At 36.9% G+C, this 22,094-nt stretch overlaps 4 long non-coding RNA genes across 10 annotated transcripts; 2 read left to right on the top strand and 2 right to left on the bottom strand.

Annotated features, from left to right (window-relative positions):
* Nucleotides 1–4,730: 4,730 nt before the first annotated feature.
* Nucleotides 4,731–10,741, bottom strand: LOC135760287 (uncharacterized). Of its 2 annotated transcripts, none has more exons than XR_010537356.2 (5): nt 10,505–10,741; nt 9,147–9,450; nt 8,828–8,998; nt 6,300–6,444; nt 4,731–5,512 (listed from the first exon to the last, which is right to left on the bottom strand). It is a non-coding gene; the product is annotated as an uncharacterized lncRNA (long non-coding RNA). The 2 variants fall into 2 exon arrangements; XR_010537355.2 differs by having other exon boundaries at nt 8,828–8,966; nt 10,505–10,737.
* Nucleotides 9,711–15,070, top strand: LOC135760288 (uncharacterized). Of its 3 annotated transcripts, XR_012335277.1 has the most exons (7): nt 9,711–10,048; nt 11,140–11,238; nt 11,410–11,535; nt 12,307–12,361; nt 12,591–12,659; nt 14,375–14,604; nt 14,931–15,070. It is a non-coding gene; the product is annotated as an uncharacterized lncRNA (long non-coding RNA). The 3 variants fall into 3 exon arrangements; XR_010537359.2 differs by lacking the exons at nt 14,375–14,604; nt 14,931–15,070 and having other exon boundaries at nt 9,717–10,048; nt 11,144–11,238; nt 12,591–13,291; XR_010537358.2 differs by lacking the exons at nt 14,375–14,604; nt 14,931–15,070 and having other exon boundaries at nt 9,718–10,048; nt 12,591–13,291.
* LOC135760290 (uncharacterized) lies at nt 11,663–16,354 on the bottom strand. 4 transcript variants are annotated; one of them, XR_010537360.1, is made up of 8 exons: nt 16,218–16,354; nt 15,662–15,737; nt 14,984–15,102; nt 14,698–14,722; nt 14,357–14,613; nt 12,574–12,647; nt 12,271–12,370; nt 11,663–11,710 (listed from the first exon to the last, which is right to left on the bottom strand). It is a non-coding gene; the product is annotated as an uncharacterized lncRNA (long non-coding RNA). The 4 variants fall into 4 exon arrangements; XR_012335276.1 differs by having other exon boundaries at nt 14,984–15,737; XR_012335275.1 differs by lacking the exons at nt 15,662–15,737; nt 16,218–16,354 and having other exon boundaries at nt 14,357–14,431; nt 14,531–14,613.
* A 324-nt stretch (nt 16,355–16,678) lies between these two features.
* On the top strand, nt 16,679–20,851 carry LOC135760315 (uncharacterized). Its single transcript, XR_010537379.2, has 4 exons — nt 16,679–16,754; nt 16,928–16,987; nt 18,728–18,766; nt 20,744–20,851. It is a non-coding gene; the product is annotated as an uncharacterized lncRNA (long non-coding RNA).
* Nucleotides 20,852–22,094: the final 1,243 nt, after the last annotated feature.

The raw sequence follows: 22,094 nt of genomic DNA, 5'->3' as shown, positions 1-22,094 counted from the left end.
CTTACTGAGAGAGATTCAAACTTGCTCGGGAAATGTTTTTTGCTAAACAGTAAGAAACACATAAATATGAATACATTTTTCACAACTGTGGTGTACTCAAAACATAATAAATGAATGAATAAATGTGGTAACGTTACATTTAAAAGGTCTTGAATGACCGTTTGGTTGAGAACAGACAGACAGACAGACAGACAGTCAGTTAACGTTAGTCCTTACTGAGAAAGAAACACACATAAATATGAATTAATTTTTCACTTACAGAACTGTGGTGTACTCAAAGCACACTAATCTGCTGATAAAAATGAGTCTGAGGTCAAACCCTTACAGAAAAAGCACATGCATTTCACATGTTTTTCACATGTTGTTCACATGTGGTCACATGTGACCACATGTTATCACATGTTATCACATGTGGACAACATGTGCTCACACGTGGACAATTTATGCTCACATGTGGAAAATATGTGCTCACATGTGGACAATATGTGCTCACATGTGGACAATATGTGCTCAAATGTGGACAATTTATGCTCACATGTGGAAAATATGTGCTCACATGTGGACAATATTACCACGTGTGAACAACATCTCACCACATGCTGCAACATAATAGCGCACATGTGGAACATGTTATAACATAAAGCACATGTGAGAAATGTCTTATATAATGCAATAGTTTCAACATGTGGATCACATGTTACCAAACCACAAGTAGGCTAATGTTTGCGTAAACATCTACTTTCGGCTTTACTGTGCATCAACAAGTGTGATAATGTGTACTTTGGTTCCAATGATAAATTATATAAATACATTTGAAATCTGCATAAAGGCAATATACACACAAATGTGGTGGCAGATTTTTTTAATCTTTATTTTGACAAAATTATCTATTTACAAAAATTGACAACATATTTTTAAACAGATATTTGGTTGCTGGCAGGTGGCAATGTTGTAATAGAATAAGACTTACAGTTTTTCTGAATTGCTAAAACACTAAACCCCAATCTCTGAACCAAATTCATAGTGGCCTAAACACATTTTTCAAATCATGCACTCTTTTTGCAAAACCCTAACAACCCTAAACACAAACTTCTCACTAAAACACACATTTCACACTGCAATGCACTTGTTTTATAAATGCTAAACACAGGCAGGCAAAAGTTGAACACAATTACAACACAGTTGTCATCGAGTAAACACAACAACTCAAAATTCTACACACCTTTATCTAAAGGTATTTTTTACCAATTGTTTGGACTGGAAACAGTCTGAGAGGCAGATGAAGAGTATGAGGAAGAAAAGGACACCAGAGACAATGCAATTGACAAAATTTGCAGTTGGATTGCTGACTTTTTACAAAATACAAGTGCTGCTTAAAGTAATATTGAAAACTTACTATTACTTGCAGTACTTACAGTAAAGTATTCACTATATTCACTGAATTAAACTTGTGATTACAGTAATAGAGATTTTTAACAGTATTTGTCAAGTGTGTTGTTATGTACAATAAACATGTATTTTTCTGTAAGCAGATCTCCTGGATGTTGTGTTTTCCATTTTTTAAGGTAGTGTCTAATGGATGCTTGTAGTGTTTTATATTATAGACTTATGTGTTTATGATTTGAAAGCTTAGGTTGTTTTCACATATATTGGTGCGCACCGTGGTGCGGCCTCGGAGCGCACCAAAATACATTGTATCATTTTTCAGTTAGTGCGGTCCGTGTTCACATATATATATTTTTACTTTACTCGAAATGCCGCACCGTACACCATGTGACAACGGTCAGCGCTGTCATTGGTCTCTGACAGCTCTTACCGTCTCATGACCACCCCCACGTTTCCACGACAACCAGCTTGACAGAGAGAGCGCAGCTATCAAGATGTGGAGATAAACGATGCACGTCTTTGTGAAGTTTCTTTGCTTTGACGCGAAATTGCGTAGCTGTTCTATTAAAGCCTTTCTCACGGAGCCGTTTGCTAAAAGCCCGTTATGTCACTATTTGTGTGTGGAGGACAGCTATGCATTTATAAAATCATCAGCTCAAACGTAAAGGAGACAGCGAATCTCTATGCAACGGACCAGGATTGGCTTGTTTGTTGTTAACCCACAATATAACACCCGGCTCACGTCACAACGAAAGCCCAGTGGCTCAAACATGTGGAGAACTTCCTGTATTTGGTTCGGCCCGAGGTCCAGCAGTGTTCACACCACAGGTGGGTCGCCCCAGAGTTCGGCAACAGCCGCTCCGAGACCACCTGTTTAGAGCGGTCTCGGAGCGGTCGTTTAGTGCGCACCCGAGTGCGGCTGTTGTGTTCACACTGACCCAAACGCACCGTACTCGGAGCGACACGTCATTTGGGTCGACCTAAACAGTATATATGTGAAAACACCCTTAGTTTGATTTTGAGTACAAGTGAAATGGTTTTGAAGCAATTGTTTGATTTTGCTAGAAGAGTCAGGGGTTCTGTGAATTTTGTTTAAAATTGGGATTTGTGTTTAAGGTTTTGAGAAAATGAGTGATGGTTTCAAAAAATGTGTTTTAACAATTCAGAAAAACTGTAATATTTGGAGAAGGGTTTGCAGACATTATTGTCAGTCCTAGTTGCAATAAAGGCAATGGAAGCTTTGTGTCATCACCTTGTCATCATCAACCTGGAAAAAAGCCACCCTGTTAGTTACAGTGCATTATCATGAAAAAAATATGCATTAATTGCAATCTTGCATATCCAAGGAACACAGAATTATTTGATGGCTCTGCTGTGCAAATAAGGGGTATATTGATCCGCATTTAACCAATCCCAGTGAGCATGCGCAAGCACACACGCACGCAGGCACACACACGCACACACTCCTCTTTTTTTCTAGGCGGTTCCAATCTGTTCTGTGTATTCATCTTTTTTTTTACAGTCTGTCGTATTCATTCATCCAGATCATCCAGTCAAAAGGCTTTTTCGACTTCATACGGCGCCAAAAGAACTGACAGGCTGACGATGACGTCAAAGTATCGCGAAAGCTCTCGCGGAACTTTGACGTTGTACGTCTGTCAGTTGATCTGGTTTAATGTGATTCGCGCTCTTTATCCGTTGCAACTTGCTGTCTGAGGTAAATAAGACGAGAAAGTTGAACCTTGCTCATTAAATGGATAAAAGAAAACCATGTAAGAGTTGGTTTGGATAAATATGCGAAGGACAATAAATGTTAAGTGACCCAAAGACGGTTGGTCTTGTGGACAACGAGGAACAAACCGCCTAACGGCGGTTGGAAAGCGTTTCCAGCACAAATACTCAACGTGAACGGTAAGTGAATTTCATTTAATTCGTTTATTTAACTTTTATAGGTTTTAAGTCGCCTCATGGTAAACATGTTTATTTGATAAGTCATGTTTAACATGCTACGCAGACTGCTATTTTTAAATGTTGAGCTAACATAAATGGGAAATATAACAAAACGCGCCTCGCGCCTTAAACTGATCTCAGACCAGCGCTAGCACAGCAGTCTGACAGGACCGATCTCCGAATTGATACACGTGATAAAACCACAACCTGTGAGTAAAGTTGTAAAAAAACAATGTCGTTTGATAGCAAAAATATCTACAACAATGTATTTTTGAGGTGATTCCTTACTGACAGGAAAGTTCATCTGACAGAAATAGGTTTAAGTTAATCAGCTAACTTATTTTTAACAAATAACCCAGATAGCACACGTACGTCGCGGAGACGTCTGCTAAATATCGCTTCATCTTCTGTAGATCGGCTGCGAACATTGAAAAGTAAGACGTCTGCAATATCTCTGCAAGACGTCTTGGCGATGTCTTGAAACATTCGAAATTTTTACGAGCTGCATGCATCTTCTGGAGCTCTTGATTCCGAGCAAACGCAGACGAATCAGCTGACCTAAATGCTCAACTCATTTCATTGTTTACACTTATTTCTTGTTTAATTGTATTAAACACAAACAAAAGATAAAAAAACCCAGCTGCATATAATTTGCCAGTTTTTTAAGAGTTTGGATTTATGTAGCATTCATAAAATATTATTTTTATATACCCTACCTCGTATCACGTGTAATATAGAAACATGAAATCATACCCGTATGTATACTGTATGCGTTTAGTCCAGTTTCACTTGCATATTTGGCAGTAAGGACGAGGGGACTCCTGCATTTAAATTGCGTTTATGCTTTAAGTGCAGAATAAAACACTTAAAGGTTCTCAAAGAAAGTACCATGTACACGGAAATAATCTTACTGGCAACATTTTAACAAATATACTGTAACCAATAATGGACAGCAGTCTCTGCACCGTTCTCCAACAGATGTCTGTATAGATGAAGAAACCTTATACAATGTCGAAACACATTATACATGTATTAATTTGACCAGGTATTATCCAGCATCACAGCATGAATTGTTCTGACAAGTTTGTTTACCAAATTTAATTTATGAAACATATGTTCTGAATGTTCATTACATCCAGAGCCTACCAATATACTGCAAAGCTATGATATTTACTACCTGCTCTTTTAATCACTGCACAAGACCCAGAGCTGATCATGACACTTTCCATTTTAGACTTTGCATATTCTACATAAAGAAAGAATTCTTTAAAAATGAATGAATTTATAATAAACCTAAAAATTAAAGCATTAAAAACACTGTGATGTAGTAAGTGCTGAAAGTATCATGTGAAACTGTGAATATAATCACAATTTAAATAATGGAGACTGTTACACAAGACTTAGATGCGACTTTAATTACAATACATTCAGTACACCAGGGGATTTTAAACTGTGGGTCAGGAGGACCCACTTGTCGGTCACACAGTAGGTTAAGGTGTGTTGCACACCTTAATGATGCAACAACAGTTTGGCCAAATTAATAAATAACAATGACAATGGTTTTGAAAGAATATACCATAAAATATTTGGTATTGCAAATAAACTTGTATTTACTTTACATCAGTGGTTCTTAATGTTATTCCTCGAGGCCCACTGCCCTGCACATTTTGTATGTCTCCCTTATTTAACACACCTGATTCAAATCATCAGCTCATTAGAAGAGATCTCAATGAACTGAACTGAGTCTGTCAGATAAAAGAGACATACAAAATGTGCAGAGCAATGGGCCTCGAGGAATAACGTTTAGAACCACTGCTTTACATTATGAAATATTATGAAAATAAAATGACTCCACTGAAAGAGAACAAATGTGTTTTACCCCATTAAAAAAATGTATATGTAAAAATATTTTAGTGGGTCTAGAATAGATTACACTTGTCTAATAGGTTTTGAAATGAAAAGTTTGGAAACCCCAGCTTTACACAATACTAGTCTCAATTAAAGTTAACATTAAGTTGTAATATAACTGAAATAAATAGCATTTGCAATTGACAGACATTAAATTAAACTGATGGCAGATGAGGTGTGGGGATGATGCTGGGCCAGAGTTGAATCTGTGCATCTTAGTAGATCAGGGTGGTTCATCCTTAAGTGCTGCATTAAAAAGAGAAAGGATCTAAAAAGAAAAATTTTTTTTCTCTCAAATCAACATTGGACTATCAACCCCAAATTAATAATACTGCAATTACATGCAAACAAACCTGTCAACCTTCAATATGTAAGGAATAATTGACGACGGGCCATTGAATTATAAGAAAATAATGCACACCCAAGGTGCAATGCGGCACGACGAGAAGCAGAGTGCCGTTACACCGCGGGTGTGCTTTATTTTCAAATAATTCAAAGGACCGGAGTCAATTATTCCTCTTATACCACGGTTACCACAAACATTGCTCTGGTGCCTATTTTTAAGACATTAGACAAGTTAGGTGTGCATTTATCAGAAATGACTTCCAAAAGCACAGTTATCTAACACAGTCTACTGTAAGTGTTTTTTTAACATTAAATATAGAATTCTTTTTTTTTTTCTTTTTTTTGAGAGATACAAAGGAAAAAGTCTCTGCTTCCGTGTGACCAATCAATGGTTGTGTTAAAAAATGGGAGGATAATCAGGTCATGACAATTATGTGAAATATTGCGCAGTGTTACAGACAATTCGGATTTCTGATGTTATGTCATTAAATATCCTACCACCGACCTCAATGCATTCCAGTCAATCACATATCACATTTGCGTGTTTACCACATAATGAGACGCCAGGAGAAGTTTGTGCTCTTGTGCCAATTATGGCAGAAAACGGTTACTGGATAATTTAACATTCATGTTCATAAATATTATGTGCTGTAAAAATAGTTTAAAGTTTGTTTGCGGTTCATGTAAGGCTGTGAAAGGCTAGCCACCACCTTGTCTGCAATGTCAAATGATGCATCTCGTTGAGGTTGGTGCTGATCGATCAGTCACAAGTTGAGAGGTCGGATACTCAACTTTGTTTGCTGTTCCAGTTGTCTCGAACACAGCATTAGTTCACAGACTCCAGTTCAGTTCTATCTGTAACAACAGAACACAATGAGAACATCATCACATCAGACAAAGTATTTCATTTATATAAATTGCACCCAAAGAAAAACCAAAATATTAAAAAAATGAAAGATCAAAATCTTCATTTAAACCCAAAGGGGACTAGCATAGTAATACCATTCTCTGCTACTTTGCTTGAGCGGAAGTACAAAGTCTGACGTAGTCAGGCTAAAAGGGGACATGGTCTTTAAATAAAACACCCAAAATGACTCTCTTTGTAAGAGTTTTCAATATCTCCACCACAGTAAGAATTAATTATTTTCTCAATACTTAAATATTAAAGGTCACGTTTTTTCTGATCCCCTATTTCAAACTTTAGTTAGTGTGTAATGTTGCTGTATGTAGTAGCATAAATAATACCTATAAATGATAAAGCTCAAAGTTCACTGCCCTTTCATTCCCCTTTCAATACAGCGAACGGCCGGTTTGGACTACAGCCCTCTACTTCCCGGTTGAATGACGTCAAAGCAAGTGTGTTTGACTAAACTCCACCCTGGCTAAGCTAAGCTGCTGTCAAATCACAACACACTAATAACAAACTACACAATCAGAACTCATTACGTATTTCTGAAGGAGGGACTTCATAGGACAAAGAAGACACCAGCCTGTTTTTAGGACAGTGAAAGCACTATATAGATAAGTATATTGTGTGAAAAATACCGCATGTGAAACATGAACACATGTTATATTGTGCACTGTAAACACAATCAAAGCTTCAAAAACACAGGAAAAACGGGACCTTTAAAGTTGTTCAGTATTATGGTTGTAATCAATAAAATGACAGGCAATTTTATTTAAAGATCATATCCCCTTTGGGTTTAAATGCAGATTTTAATCTTTCATGCCATGAAGGCAATAACGCCGAAACATCTGTCCTTGTATTGTTTGATTAGAAAAACAGGTCTAAGCACCTAAAGCTGGGAGAGCATGGTGAGGGCGTTGATTGAACTAGATCTATTGACCCCTCATTGATCTCATAGACTATGTTTACACTGTCAGTTTAAATCTGATTTTTGTGTATATCCAATTTGAATGACTGACTGTACACACTGTGTATGACAACTCTTCGTGTTTGATTTGTGTGACCTGATGTGCATTATCTTTTATCCAAAAAAGCTGCATTGGTTTATAGCAATGACTTTGCGTTGATGTGTTTGAAATAAATGTGCTTGAGTTCATGCAGCAACAACCAGTTTTCATAAATGAAAAATAAAATATTGTCTTTTTATCCAATTCATCCGAGAAATCATTTGATAATTAAAATAATGTACCCTAAAAAACCTTTCATTTGTAAAACTGCATTCATTACTTTACTAAATGTGGGAAGAGACTCACAGGTGGAGGTAAAAGTTTGGTCTGCACTTTCCATAGCTGGTGCACAGGGATTGTGGTAGGCTAGTGACACAATTGAAGAAGACTGCTTTACAACCAGAGGTTGAATTAAACTTTCTTATTGCCTGTCATTTTGACAGATAAGGCTGTAACAAATCTGTCATAATCAATTAGGACTAAAATATCAACAAAATACTTAGAAAATGAACAAAAACAACTATCTGAATCTGTTCGAACTCTAACCTTGAGGTCTGGATAGACAAAGTGAGTGTTTATCTGTGTAAAAGTTAAACCATCATTGAAGACTGATGCAGTTGTCATTAAGGCTGATTTAGTCAGACCTACCCCAATGCCTCTACACAGTAGGCTATCCGCCACTTTTCATTTACACGTTTGCGTCGTTGTTCGCATCGATGTGGATTTACACATGCAGAACGCTAGTAGCCAATGTCCATAGGCATTTACCAATGTAAAATACAATATCAAGGCAAAAGCTGAAAAAATAAAAAGCAGCAGAAAAAACCCTTGTTGGGGGCCAATCACACCAAATGCGTTTTAAAGACGTGGAAACACAAGGTGCACCTTGATTTGGTCACTTTATAAAAAGCAGTGCAGCGCAGATTTTTATATTGCTAGGCAACCACAGAGGCAGCTGTCCTGTCAATCAAATATTGAAGCGTGAGCGCTCTTTTGCTGTTAACTGTCAAATAAGCAGAAACTTTAAAAAGAGGACGCTTGCACTGACTTTGATCGAAGGTGAGAGGTGCATAAACACACAGGAGACAGTAAGTGACTGAAGTACGGTTTTTTCAAATAACTGTAAACATCGGTCCCTACAACGGAAGGCCCGCCTCTCCCCATATTCAATTGGACAATGGAAAGACACAAATGACGTTGGGTGCTTTTCCGCTCTTAGCGCTCCTTCAAAAATGCATGTTGCAGTAGAGGGCAAAAATGCAAGGCGTTCAGTGCGCATAAACAGCGCACATAACGCTCAATGCTGCAGTTAAAAAATATTTACCTCATAGTTAAGACAACTGGATCTGAAGCGTAATGATGGTCTTCAGAAGGCCTCTCATGGTGGCCTTGATTCAGAGGTTTGAGAAGACTACCAAGCACCAGAGCCAGCTAACAGGTGGACCAAACATCAAGCCAGAATTCTGAATGAGTCCGGTAAGCAGAATAAAAGACACTATAAATAAACAATAATAAAAGATGGCCATTAATGACTTAATGCTTTCATATTCATGTTAATGCTTTGAAAATTATCTTATTTCTTTCAGAATCTTTTGATAATATTGCCCAATGCAACAAATGGAAAAAGCATGCTTTATGACAACCTCAGCAGCAGAACCCATGACTTTCTCCTGGGTAGACGAGACAAAAAAGTTTGGTATCAACACCCATCTAACAATTAAGGTAAAAGATAAAGTTTTATGATCCCTGCATTCAGGTTAGAGTATGGGGTAAGTTGACCGTTCTATGGGTGTTCCTCAAATGCAAGGTTGCATGTGGAGGCTGCGTCCATCTTAGTCCTGGCCTTCTGAGATTTCGATGTTAGAAAAAAGCCAGAATGAGATGGTTTAGTTTGATGTCCAAGGCAACGTCATAATGGTTTCCGCCCCAGTGATCATGGCATGAAAACTTTTAAGAGAGAAGTTGAAAATTAGCAATGCATCACCAAAAAAATCCAATAATGTAGTACAGTGAATAAAAGTCATGTATCAACTGTCTTTACAACATGGACAGTTAAACATTTTGTAATTAAATTAAAACAACAAAATAGAAAACAAGCAGATTGAGATGTCCTTCGACGATGCTTGATGACGTGGCAGCCGAGACATGCAGCCTTCTAGGACGGAGCCTTATTTAAAAAAAAAAAAAAAAATAAGGACGGCTCCTTATTTATTTTTATTTTATATATGTATAATGTCCCCCTTTGTATTTCTTATTATTAAAAAAAAATATTAAAAATAATTTTAAAAGGACGCAGCTGTGCGTTTGAGAAACGACCGGAAACGACTTATATGTCGCGAGGCCATCACGTGACCACAATATTTACCAGAAGACCGTTATTTGCTCGAGTACCCTCAACTTTTTTGTCGCAAATAACATTATTAATAACCTGTAAATAATCAACTTTGTACACATTACATTCCTCTTCACTTTGTAATAGTATGTTTTTTGGTTTAATAGTCGGCTTTAAGTTAGTTTTTCTGTCAGTTTGATCGTCAAAATCTTGGTAAGTATAGCTTGTCATTCCTGGGTTTTAATTGTTAGAAATACGAATTAAAGAACAGATATAACTAATATAACTGAAACAATTAATAAATACAATTATCAAACCACTCCAATAGAACAACGTTAACGGTTTTGAGTGGTTTCTAGGAAAAGGTCTGAATGACAGTAACGTTATCCGTATAAGGGCCATTTTAACGTAACGTTAAAGGGCGGGAAAGGTTTGAGACATTTAATAACTCTATTAAAATGGCTGGTTTATCCCACCAGTGCGTAACATGTGAAGTTAACGTTACAACGTGGCTTCGGGACTTTGCAGCGGCCTGAATAGCAGTGCATTGATAAACGTTAATAAGCTTTTAATCGCGTATAGAACATTAATATACGACGATCATTCTGTAGATCGACTAACTTACATGCCTGCATAACAACATATATTCTGTTAAAATGGTTAACTTACATTGACACTGAAACTCTGCCGTCAGCACTGTTGCTTCACCCGTTGGAACATCCTACTAGTCTAGGGAGTTAAAATCGAGTTGGAAAAGAACAAAAAATCGTTCTGCGATCGTTCGACACGACACCCACAAGCTGCAGAAACCGATTGAGGTTACACTCTACTGAATTATCGCAACGTTGAGTGCAGGCAGCCCACACATCTTTCAGATGTGTTCTACTTCATGCTGATCTACACGCAAACCGATCGTGACATCAAGTACCGCGAGATCAAACCTTTTCCGGGGCTTTCCCAAACTCTCGCGGTTTTTTGATGTCATACCACGTGCTGTCTGCGCATCTCGGTGTTAAGTCGAACACACCTGAATGTATTTGTTGGCTGCACTCCCTTGCGCTCAGTAATGTAGGTGTAACGAATTAAATGTATTAAATTGATATTATATAAATAAATATTGTAATAAAAATCTTTATAAAATGATTAGCTGTCATTAATAAATTAATCTTTGATTTGAAACATCACTATACGTGAATTAACCCTCAAGTTATGAAATGCCTAAACATCAAAATGGTGAAAATACAACAATGTATATTTGACCAATTCAGCTTTTATTAACTTTTGTCTTTTTAAATTGACTTCAGAAAGTTATCTGCAGCCACACATCCACTGTATACCAAGTTATGATGAACAATTATGAAAATGCAAAAGGATTGATAGATCAGTAAACAAGCAACAAAAAGGTAATATCTTAATAAATTTCTGCTTTTGTTACTTATTCATGTATTTGAATTACATAGTTCAAAATCAAACGTTAATAATTATAGGGTTTCAACTTGTTGCAGCTTTACAAAAAATGTAGAATTTGTAGGAGCGCATGGACATCTGAGTAACAAAGTCATATTATGACTCAGATGGGTGCTCATGGTGGCCTCCAAATAAATACATGGACAGGCTGCTAAAGAGGGTCAGGATGATGGAGATGCAAGAGCCAAAGACAGCACAGACCAAACACCAGGCCAGAATTCTGCATGAGTCAGGTAAGCAGAATCAGTTAAACTGTATAAAATAATTAATTAATAGACAGTACAATTAAAAACACATTATTTTTCATAGCTGTAAAAAAAAAAAAAAAGAATGAAAAAACAGTACCTGCATTTAAGTTTTCAGCCTTTTTCACAAAGTTGCCGACAACTGGAAGAATGTCCCAAATTGCTGCAAAAATAAATTCAGTAAGTCCTTATAAAAGAGACAGTTTAAAAAGTAAAACGGCTTCATTTAACTTCAAAATACCCCTAAATCCTTAAAGGAACACGCCCACATTTTGGGAATTTAGCTTATTCACCGTATCCCCCAGAGTTAGATAAGTCCATACATACCTTTCTCATCCCTGTGCGTGCTGTAACTCTGTCTGATGCAGCCCCCGCTAGCTTAGCTTAGCACAAAGACTGGAAGTGAATGGCTCCAGCTAGCATACTGCTTCCAATAAGTGACAAAGTAACGTGGACATTTTCCAATTTATGTGTTGTGATTTGTATAAATTCACTACCAGTCTTTTGTTCTAAGCTTAGCTAGCAGGGGCTGCGTCAGACAGAGTTACAGCACACACGGAGATGAGAATGGTATGTATGGACTTATCTAACTCTGTTTGTTTATTTGTAAATGTAAAAAATGCAGCTAACCATTCCCAGCTCCAGTGGGCAGGTTAAAGAGTATTTCTTAATATGAGACAGAAAACAGAAACACATTTTTAATGGCATTTAAAGACAACATACCACTTCATACAACTAAATTTTCTGTTTAATCCATAGATTGAGTAATTTTCACTCTAGAGACCCTTGGGTGACCACCAAGGACGAATGCAAAGTAAGTGACCTACAAAACAAAAACATTAATCTTTTACGACTGTTTCGAGATAAGTACTCTGCATATCTACAGCAATATGCAGATTCTTGAGTAAGAATTTCTCTCAGACAATATAGACCATATTTGTAGTTTAACAATTTCTATCATGTTAAAGTTCTCACATAAAAATTGCTAGTCTAAGAATGCTACAAGAAACCTGTTGTGCAACTTACCTGCTTCCCATTTACAGCTCCAGTGAGTGTCTCTAAGGTAGATCCTAATGCAGATGGATGGAATGTTGATCCGCCTAACATGCAAGGTAAAAGAGCATTTGATAGCATAGTGGATAAACAAAGCTTTTTTCATTTTCAGAGCATTTTCAAAAACAACATAACACTTGCTATTACATTGTTATATATTACATGACCATGTCTAACTCTGATCCATACAAAACAGATTTTCTGTACCGAGAACTTTGGATGACCACGTTTTCAAAAATCTGACCTCAATTTTAGTAACCATTTAGATATTTTAGATGTAGTCCGAGAGCTTGCTGACCCTCCATTAAAAATGTATGTACGGTATACTGTTCATGTCCAGAAAGGTAATAAAAACATCATCAAAATAGTTCTTGTGACATCAGTGGGTCAGTTAGAATTTGTTGAAGCGGCAAAAATACATTTAGGTCCAAAAATTACGACTTTATTCGGCATTGTCTTCTCTTCCGGGTCTGTTGTGAACCGTGTGCATGACACTGCTTCCGTACGATGCTGTTGGCTTGTTATCTGGTGCACCCAAGCTTTTTTTTTCCGTTTACAGTCTGAGAGAGACGCTGTAAACAAAACAATCTTCGCAAACATGTCTGAGGATAACACGTCAGCAGCGTCGTACGTCAGCAGCGCCACTGTGCACGCGCATTCGCAACAGGCCCGGAAGAGAAGACAATGCTGAATAAATCGTTATTTTTGGACCAAAATGTATTTATGATGCTTCAACTAATGCTAACTGACCCACTGATGTCACATGGACACCACCGCTTTCCAAAATGTTACTATGTTTTTACCTTAGACGAATTAATACATCCCTATCTTTTTTCAATACGTGCACTTAATCTTTGTACAGTGCATTGTGAATGTGTTAGCATTTAGCCTAGCCCCATTCATTCCTTAGGATCCAAACAGGGATGAATTTAGAAGCCACCCAACCCTTTCATGTTTTCCTTATTTAAAGACTGTTACATGAGTAGTTACACGAGTAAGTATGGTGGCACAAAATAAAACGTGGCGATTTTTTTATGCGGATAAAAATGAGAACTATATTGTATGGCAAAAGAGCACTAAGTTTGCAGCACTTCGACCTCGGCGTGCAGTAACATCATCACTCCTGATTACTCCACCTCTCGCTCAAACTCAAAAGGGGGGGAGTAGTCAGGAGTGATGATGTTACTGCGCGCCGAGGAATGAATGGGGCTAGGCTAAATGCTAACACATTCACGACGTGCTGTACAAATATTAAGTGCATGCATTGATGAAAGATAAGGATGTATTAATTGATCTAAGTTGAGGTAAGAACTTAGTAAAATATTGAAAAACTGTGGTGTTTTTCTTTAAAAGCAGCACCCCTATTTATTTTGGGTGCTAAAAATATTTGCCACAGACAGTTAAGGCCTTATGCTGCATTTATTAGAAGGCGTTCCCAATTCTGGTTGTCCTAGTAAATACTATAAACAAATGAGTAACAATCCTCTCAGTAAATGACAAAAGACGGATGACATGAACTTCACTGCTTCACTCTCATTGGTAGTTGCTCCCAAAAGTCCTTCATCAAGTTGAACTTTACTCAAAGTTGTGGCATAGCTGGACATGCTCACTTCCTGTTGTCAATGGTCACAGTTGCTCATGTTGCTTAATGGGGCAAAGCTTTCATTGGAATGAACGAGATTGTGTTGCTAGTCGCTGGCGGTGTAAAAGCAGCATTAGTGTGTGTGTCTTTAAAAATATATCAAATGCAAATTACCTGATCTAACATTCCCAGCTACAGAGGGCATCCTTTATTCAGTCCCTAATGCAGATGGTTGGAGTGTTGATCTACCTAACATGAGGGGTAAAAGAGTGTTTGTTAGCATAATGAGAAAGAAAACAGAAACACATTATTAGTGGCATTTAAAAACATAACACTTGTTTATACTACATTTTATGTTCAATCCATAGAGCACTCGTTTTGAGTCCTGAGACCCTGGGGTGACCACCATGAACAAATACAGAGTAAGTTACCTAAAAAAAACAATAAAAATATTTATTTATAAAAAGTTCTTATAAAAAAGCATCATCATTAACTTGCATGAAGTGTTACCTTACCAACATGTTCAAGGAAGGTGCAGGTCTGATGATCCATCCAACATAAAAAAACAGTACATTTATTCTTGGTTACTGTTTATCTGTTGTAAAACAGACAAATGCAGTTATAAGAATTTTACCTAAACTACACACCTATTTGATTCTTAAGTTTAAATAAATCAAAATAATGCATTTAATAGTAAAAGCATTTTAAAAGCTACACTCCTAATTCATTTATCTTTGCCTTTTTGCAGCTGCAATAGCAGTCTTGACGGTACTAGGATGAATGCAAATGAAGACTAACCACCTGACATCAGCTGTCCAGTGTCTTGTGGGAAGCAGGTGCTTGTTACCCCAAATACGGATGAAGAGTGACGAAGAGGATGATGACTTTTTGCTCAAACATCATCTGAAGATCTTGACAGGCTGGAGACAAAATTAACAGACTGAGGGTTTATACAAAGAATCTTACTCAGCCAATATTAAAGATAAGATATTTTTACAAAATGTTCTTTTCATTGTTTAGGATGATTTTATGTAGAAAACAGTACATCACAAAAAAGACTTTAGCTGGGTTTTCACAGGCAGAGCCTTACACACACACTAACCACAATTATAAACGCAACACTAACACAGATTTAGACAGATTTGTGAATAACATTTGAGAGAAATAGGCCTTTTGGGGACATAGAAAATATTTAAGTTCAGCTCATGAAATGAAAAATGGGGGCAAAAACAAATATTAACAAGTGTAATACAAATATCAACCATAATACTGATCGTTTTAAAAAAGTAAGCCACTATATCTTTCTAGAATCTTACACAAGACTCAGTTACATGAACGATCAAAATAAATTAACGTCAGACAGGTGGGCGAAAGATCAATATTAAAGCATGAATAACTGTTATCAACCCAATTTCGAGGTATTATTTAAATGATCCGACAGCAAACAGTTTATTATATAAATGCATTATTACTACATACCTTAAGCATGTGTTCCACGCCTTTCTTCTTCTTGGCATTGCGAGGTCAAGCGGATGTTGTTATGTAGAATCATGACCTTGACGCAAAGACGCACATTCGTAAATTATTTAACAATGACAACACTTTCGGGTAATTTTATCTTCTAGATCCTAATTAACGCTATGAAGAAAGAACAGCCTTTCACGATTATTTCCTGGTAATTTTTTGTAATGTTTTATTTCAGAATGGAGATTAATAAAGCAGACGCGGAAAGGTTTTTATTATTTTAAATATGTTATGTTTATATGTTGTTGTTTTCGCATACTGTCGTGTAAAATGCATCTTTAAAGATAAATGAATGAAAGTTTTCATTGTTTAATTTGAATAAATGTGTTTTATAAAATCAACAACTGCCTGTTTTAAGATCAATTGAAAATGGTGTTTTAATTACTTAATATCGACGACACAGCATGCATGTGTAGATGTGTGTAGAAATAATTTGCTGTAGTTTAGGGCAATTCAATTTGTTAATGAGGGATCTTTTAATCTTACAAACATCTGGGAAAGAGCGGCTTACCGTCTTTTTAAGCTCTTCTAAAGATCTGGGAAAGAGCGGCTCGGCATCTTTTAAAGCTCTTCTAAACATCTGGAAAAGAGCGGCTCGGCATCTTTTAAAGCTCTTCTAAAGATCTGTGAAAGAGCGGCTTGCTGTTCTAACATCTTGTAAAGATCTGGGAAACGGCGGCTCGCCATCGTTCTAAATAACATACATCTTGTAAAGATCTGCTGGGTGTCTTGCAAACAGCTGGGTCGGACGTCTCGGCGACGCCTTCCAGATGAGCAAACGCCCTATATAATACGTCTTCCAGACGAAAAAGAAGACATCGCGCAGACATCTCCGCGACGTACGTGTGCTATCTGGGAAATGTCCTTTATTAAAAAGGAAAGTCTATAAATATTTTGATGCTTTCATTTATGTTATTATTTTATACTCTGCAAGATACTGTTGTATAATCACTTTTGCTTTACTTCAATACAGAGAGCCTTGGGTAAAAAAAGGCAGAGTACCAGTCAGTGGTTAAAGACACACAAAATGTGGACATCAAAACAAATGGTATGTTATGCTATAATTGAGAGATATTGTCCTTCAAATCAAATATTTAATACATTTCCTTTGTCATGCTCTCATTTTGTCTCTTTTCTTATATCTTTTCATTACTACTATTATTTTTCATATTACTCTCATGTGTCCTCTGTCCTTTTAAATGTGCTTTGGTGTTTTGTAAGGCTACATTTGCTCGTGAGGAAGATGATAACGAAGAGGATGAGACTCCTTCAAACCATAAGGTCAATATGCAACCCGGTATCACCCCAAATTAGATACGTTTACATGCAACCAAATAATCCGTTTGTAATCATATTGATGGCTCAATCGTATTGAAAAGTCGTCATGTAAACACCTAAATCAATATGATTGAGGACGATCGGATGCAAATTGGATCGTATTGAAGTGGTGTACTCCGATCTGTGATCCGATCAGCAGGAGAAAAGTATGCATGTAAACGCATGAATCATAGTATTTTCTAAATCGGATGCAAAAATACATTGTGCACATGCGCTGAACATTTGTGCTCCAAGTTCACGTATTATATTTACCTCTTATATCACATGATTCTCGTCACAGAAACATGCAACAACAAGGTAATGCATCACGTAACGTTAATAGGGTCACACGCTGTGCACGCAATGTACTAAATTCTGCAGCGTTTATGTGTACTTTTAAAACATTAGGCTACTTAAAGTAGTTAATATAGCGTTGTGCCTTTTAAAATGTGTGTTTTCATTACCTATATCTGAAAACTTCTTAAGAACAACTTTCTAACTCAGTTTTAACTTTTATCCAGAGATAAAGCGTGAACTCGACGAGAGATGCTGTCCGCAGCGTAGCGTGGCCAAGTCCTCTGCTTTTTTTCGAGTTTAGATTTGGGCTACTGTTTAAACTGTTTCCAGCAGTTGTTTTTTCTGCGGGTTAAAGATTAAATTATTTCGTTGCTTAGTTCTTGGTATTTGGGCTGTGAATAGTCAGTGGGCTTTTGGGCTAGTTTTGAACATCCATTCGGATGGTTTTGATATGCGAGTCTGGCAACGCTGGCGGTGTGCTTGTGCAGACTGTCGGTTCGGATTCTATATAATGTACATGTAAACGAACATTTAAATCAGATTGCAGTGTTTAGGGTGCATGTAAACTTTATCGTCGTAACTTTCAATCGTATTAAATTCAGTCGGATTGACAAAATTTTGTGCATGTAAACAGAGCCATTGTGTAATAGACAGTTTGGTCCACTAGAGCACGGTTTTTTCAAACTGGGGTCCCTCAGGTTGTGGTCTAACTGTACGTTAACACTGCTGCCGACTTGAGCTTCCAAAAAAGCTCAGGCCGCCTGGTCAAGGACATTTGTCAATAAGTACGCGGAAGCTTGTTGAAGCTTTGGCCGCTCTGAAGTCTTTGTCATCATGAAATGTTTCTTCGGAATCAGCTAGCGAAGAATGTCTAGGCTATATTCCGATTGGTTGCTGGTGTTTTGCTGCTGCTTGCCGCTGAACCCCGTCATACCTCATTACCATAAAGTTGAGCTTCTTTCAACTTTTTGATTGATGCTCTGGTCGCTCAAAACGCGACGCCGATGGATTTGACGCTCCTTGCAGCTGATAGAAGTCAGCTTTCATTGTAAATGAATGACTTCCGGTAACTTTGGAAGCTCAAGTCGGCGGCGGTGTGATTTGTCTTTTCAAGGGAAAAGACAAATCAAAAATGGTAAACGTATACACAGTAGTAGCAAAGTATTTGAGTTTGTAAAAAAATTGCTGAAAACATAATTACAATGTTTCTTTACAAAATATGGATAAAAACTTTAGGAAACGGGTCTCTCGCTAAAACTTTATCATATGGGGTACTAGCTATCATACCGTTAAAAAACTCCTGCACTAGCAATACCTGGGTTTGTAAACAGCTGATAGATGTGCAATTTTTCATAATCATTATTTAAAATACTGCTGACCTCAACACTCCATACACTTCTTTTTCAGATAGTGGATGATTCACACTCAACTGCAAAGCAATGAAAGGTAAGCCAAATAAAACAGAACCTGTTTTGTTTACATTCACTTGCTTAAAGGGATAGTTCACCCAAAAATAAAATTAGGGAAATTGACCCACTATCCTGTTGTTACAAACTTGCATCATTTATTTGTGCTGATGAACACAAAGGAAGATATTTTGAGTAATGTTTGTAACCAAACTGATCAGAGGCCCCATTGACTTCCATAATAGGAAAAAGAATACTAGAAGTCAATGGGGCCTCTGATCAGTTTGGTTACAAACATTACTCAAAATATCTTCCTTTGTGTTCATCAGAACAAAGAAATGTATCCAGGTTTGTAACAACATTAAAGTGAGTAAATTATGACCATTTTGGGGGGAACTATCCCTTCAATTTAGAGGTGCCCAAACTAGGGCCAATGACCTTTAATTTGGCATGTCATGCCACGTGAGATAAGGAAACATCATTGACGCAGATGTTCATATTTCTAATTAAACAGTTTTTAAAATGTAATTTTTTTGTTTTATTTGTGCATTACAAAAATGTAAATTGAAATTAAATGCAAGGAATTAAAATGAATACATTTATTTTTAATGTACATAGATACTTGAAGGTGTGCATCAACGAACTCAGGTACCCTGCACTATAGGCTAATAATGGGGAGGTCGAGGGACTGGCACACAGACAAAGGAAAATGTGAATGTAAAAATGATTGGCAAAATTATTTTCTCAGTTACCTTTGAAAATAAAACTGTATTAGTTATGCATAAACAGTAGTGCTGTGTTCAAAATATTGATACGAAGATACATCGTCATGAACGCCTGACGATGCGCGCATATATACCTTACCTTCCGTATCGATTCGGATGCACTTTTGAAGGTAGCATGACGAATCGCTGTTGATTGAAAATACGCATATGACTCGCGGAATATGTAGAGTTAAAGTTAAAGGGCGCACGGGTCTGCACAACTTGCAAACTTCTATTAAATACAGTAGTATTAGGTTTGACTGCATGTGTATACATATATTCATAGATATAGAATAATTAAATGAGAGACAAATATAATGCTTAGAGTAAGGCACTATATTTGTAAATCTGCTTTAAAAAAAACTTTATTTAAGTATTACTTAAAGTATTTCTACGAATTACCCCAAAAGCTAATAAATGAATGTCAAACACACAACAGTTACAACACTGCTTATTCAATGTATAATAAACAGATACTAATAATAATAATGTAACTAAATTCTGAACAAAATGTAATTCAAAATATTATAGTATTGTGATGTGCATCGTATCGTGGCCTTGTATCTGGATATGTACCGTATCGGGAAATTGTTGGCAACAAAGTAATGTTTGCTTATTTATTTTTTAAATATTAGAAATTTATAAATTAGGAGAATCAGGGCAACTTGAATTTAAATATATAACACAGCAACATTTACTTTAAACTCTCGGCTCTTAGTCAGGTTGGATTTTTGGCCCTTGGTAGAAAAAAGTTTGGGCACCCCTGCTTTAATGTGCAAAAAAGTATATTTTAGACAGGCAGTAAAAGTTAAGAGAAAACAAAACACAATTCTTTGTTTGTCTCTTAGGTGTACTGAGCAAAATTAAAGAAGCATAGTAGCATTCTTATTACTTTCAGGGCAACAAAAGATTCTACAAAGTTCTCCAGGCCTTTAAGGGCAAAGTCCACCCTTACAAGAAAATTCTGTTGTCATTTACTCACCCTTATGTCGTTTCAATTCCATACACTTATGTTACTCTGTGGAACACAAAGAAAGGTATTTCTATAATACCTAGTAATATGAACAGATTGAAAGATGAACAGAATGTAAGGTTTTACTTACAATATTGAAGATTGACATAATGGTAAATTGGTAAATAATGTTTATTTTGGGGTCATCTGTCCCTTTAGTTGTTACACTATTGTATTTAAAATATTTTTCCAAGGTGGGCTGGCCTGTTAATATAGGATTATGTTTTTTTTATCTTTACAGAACACATCTGTCACTAAATTGAACCCAGTCACATTGGATTATGCCCAAAAGTGTGAGAATTACAAGAAACTCACCAGAACTGAGATGGACTCCATTTCCACCTTAGAAAAAATGACAACATGCTCCGTCACAGGGAAAAAAGGGACCACTGGTGAACAAAGACAGAGTCCTGACAGAGAAAGTGAAGCTAGTGTCGTGGAATTTTAGCCGCATCAAATAATACTCACTAAGAGTCAAAGTCAAGGATCACACAGACACACTGTCGACAGAATTTTCTTTGTCTGAATTTTATATATTCTGCAGAATAGGCTCTCACCCCCATGGTGCAAGAAGTTTAAAAACCTAAGAGCCCCGATTACAAGGCTGAACACATATTTATAGCAAGATGCTGAAACACGTATAATCATCAGTCACCACGTCATTTAGAGAAACAACCTTCAATTCGTCACTGATTAAGAAACAAACAGTTAAACATAAATCTAATGACATCATAAAACATATGTCTTGTTCTCAGTAAACTCTACCGTTTACTGGGTTTCTAGCTAAATGATTCATTCGTTATCTTATCATATAGGACTGCACATGATGTTTAAGTCCTTGGACATTTGTACTTGCTGAAAAGACAGAAAGAGCATAATTCTGTACGTTAGCAGAAAAACATGATTCTCATGTGAAACACACTCAATGAACTTTGTAATTAAAAAATGAAAAATAGGATGAAAAATAAAGTATAATAATATGAAAAGAAAGCATAATAAAATCCTCCACTACACTCCTCCCTTTTTATGATTTATTCATAACTCCATTTACTGTCATCGTTACGTAGCTCTGGTTATTACCCTTAACCATAGTGTACATATAGTTCTGTGCAGTTGCAAAAGTAAAAATGCACACACACATAGTATGATCATGAATCTTATTTTTGAAAGAAGAAAAATAGTTTGTTTTCTTGAAGAAATTGAGCACAGTTAGAGTTGGGGTCGTGAGCCCTTGATGATTCCGGATTGAGCACAGTTAGAGTTGGGGTCGTGAGCCCTGAGCACAGTTAGAGTTGGGGTCGTGAGCCCTGAGCACAGTTAGAGTTGGGGTCGTGAGCCCTTGTTGATTAATTTCCTTTGTAGGTTCGGGTTTGGTAGGACCACACGGTGCAGTCGTGCCAAGCTATCCTGCTTTCTTGTTCGAATGAAATTATCTTAGTGTCTAAATTAATGTGGGGTCTCAAAGCTGGTGTTGTAATTACAGTTATTAAGCTGCAAGCGTCGTGTCGATTACCCACATTAAAGATGTCGTGTGCGTGTGTCCAAACCAAACCCAGAATACTGGAGTCGTCCTCCAATACTTTGTGAGCTGT

Source organism: Paramisgurnus dabryanus, chromosome 17 (genome assembly GCF_030506205.2).
Source record: "Paramisgurnus dabryanus chromosome 17, PD_genome_1.1, whole genome shotgun sequence".
Taxonomy (NCBI): Eukaryota; Metazoa; Chordata; class Actinopteri; order Cypriniformes; family Cobitidae; genus Paramisgurnus; species Paramisgurnus dabryanus.
This window is presented reverse-complemented; position numbering and strand designations above follow the sequence as displayed.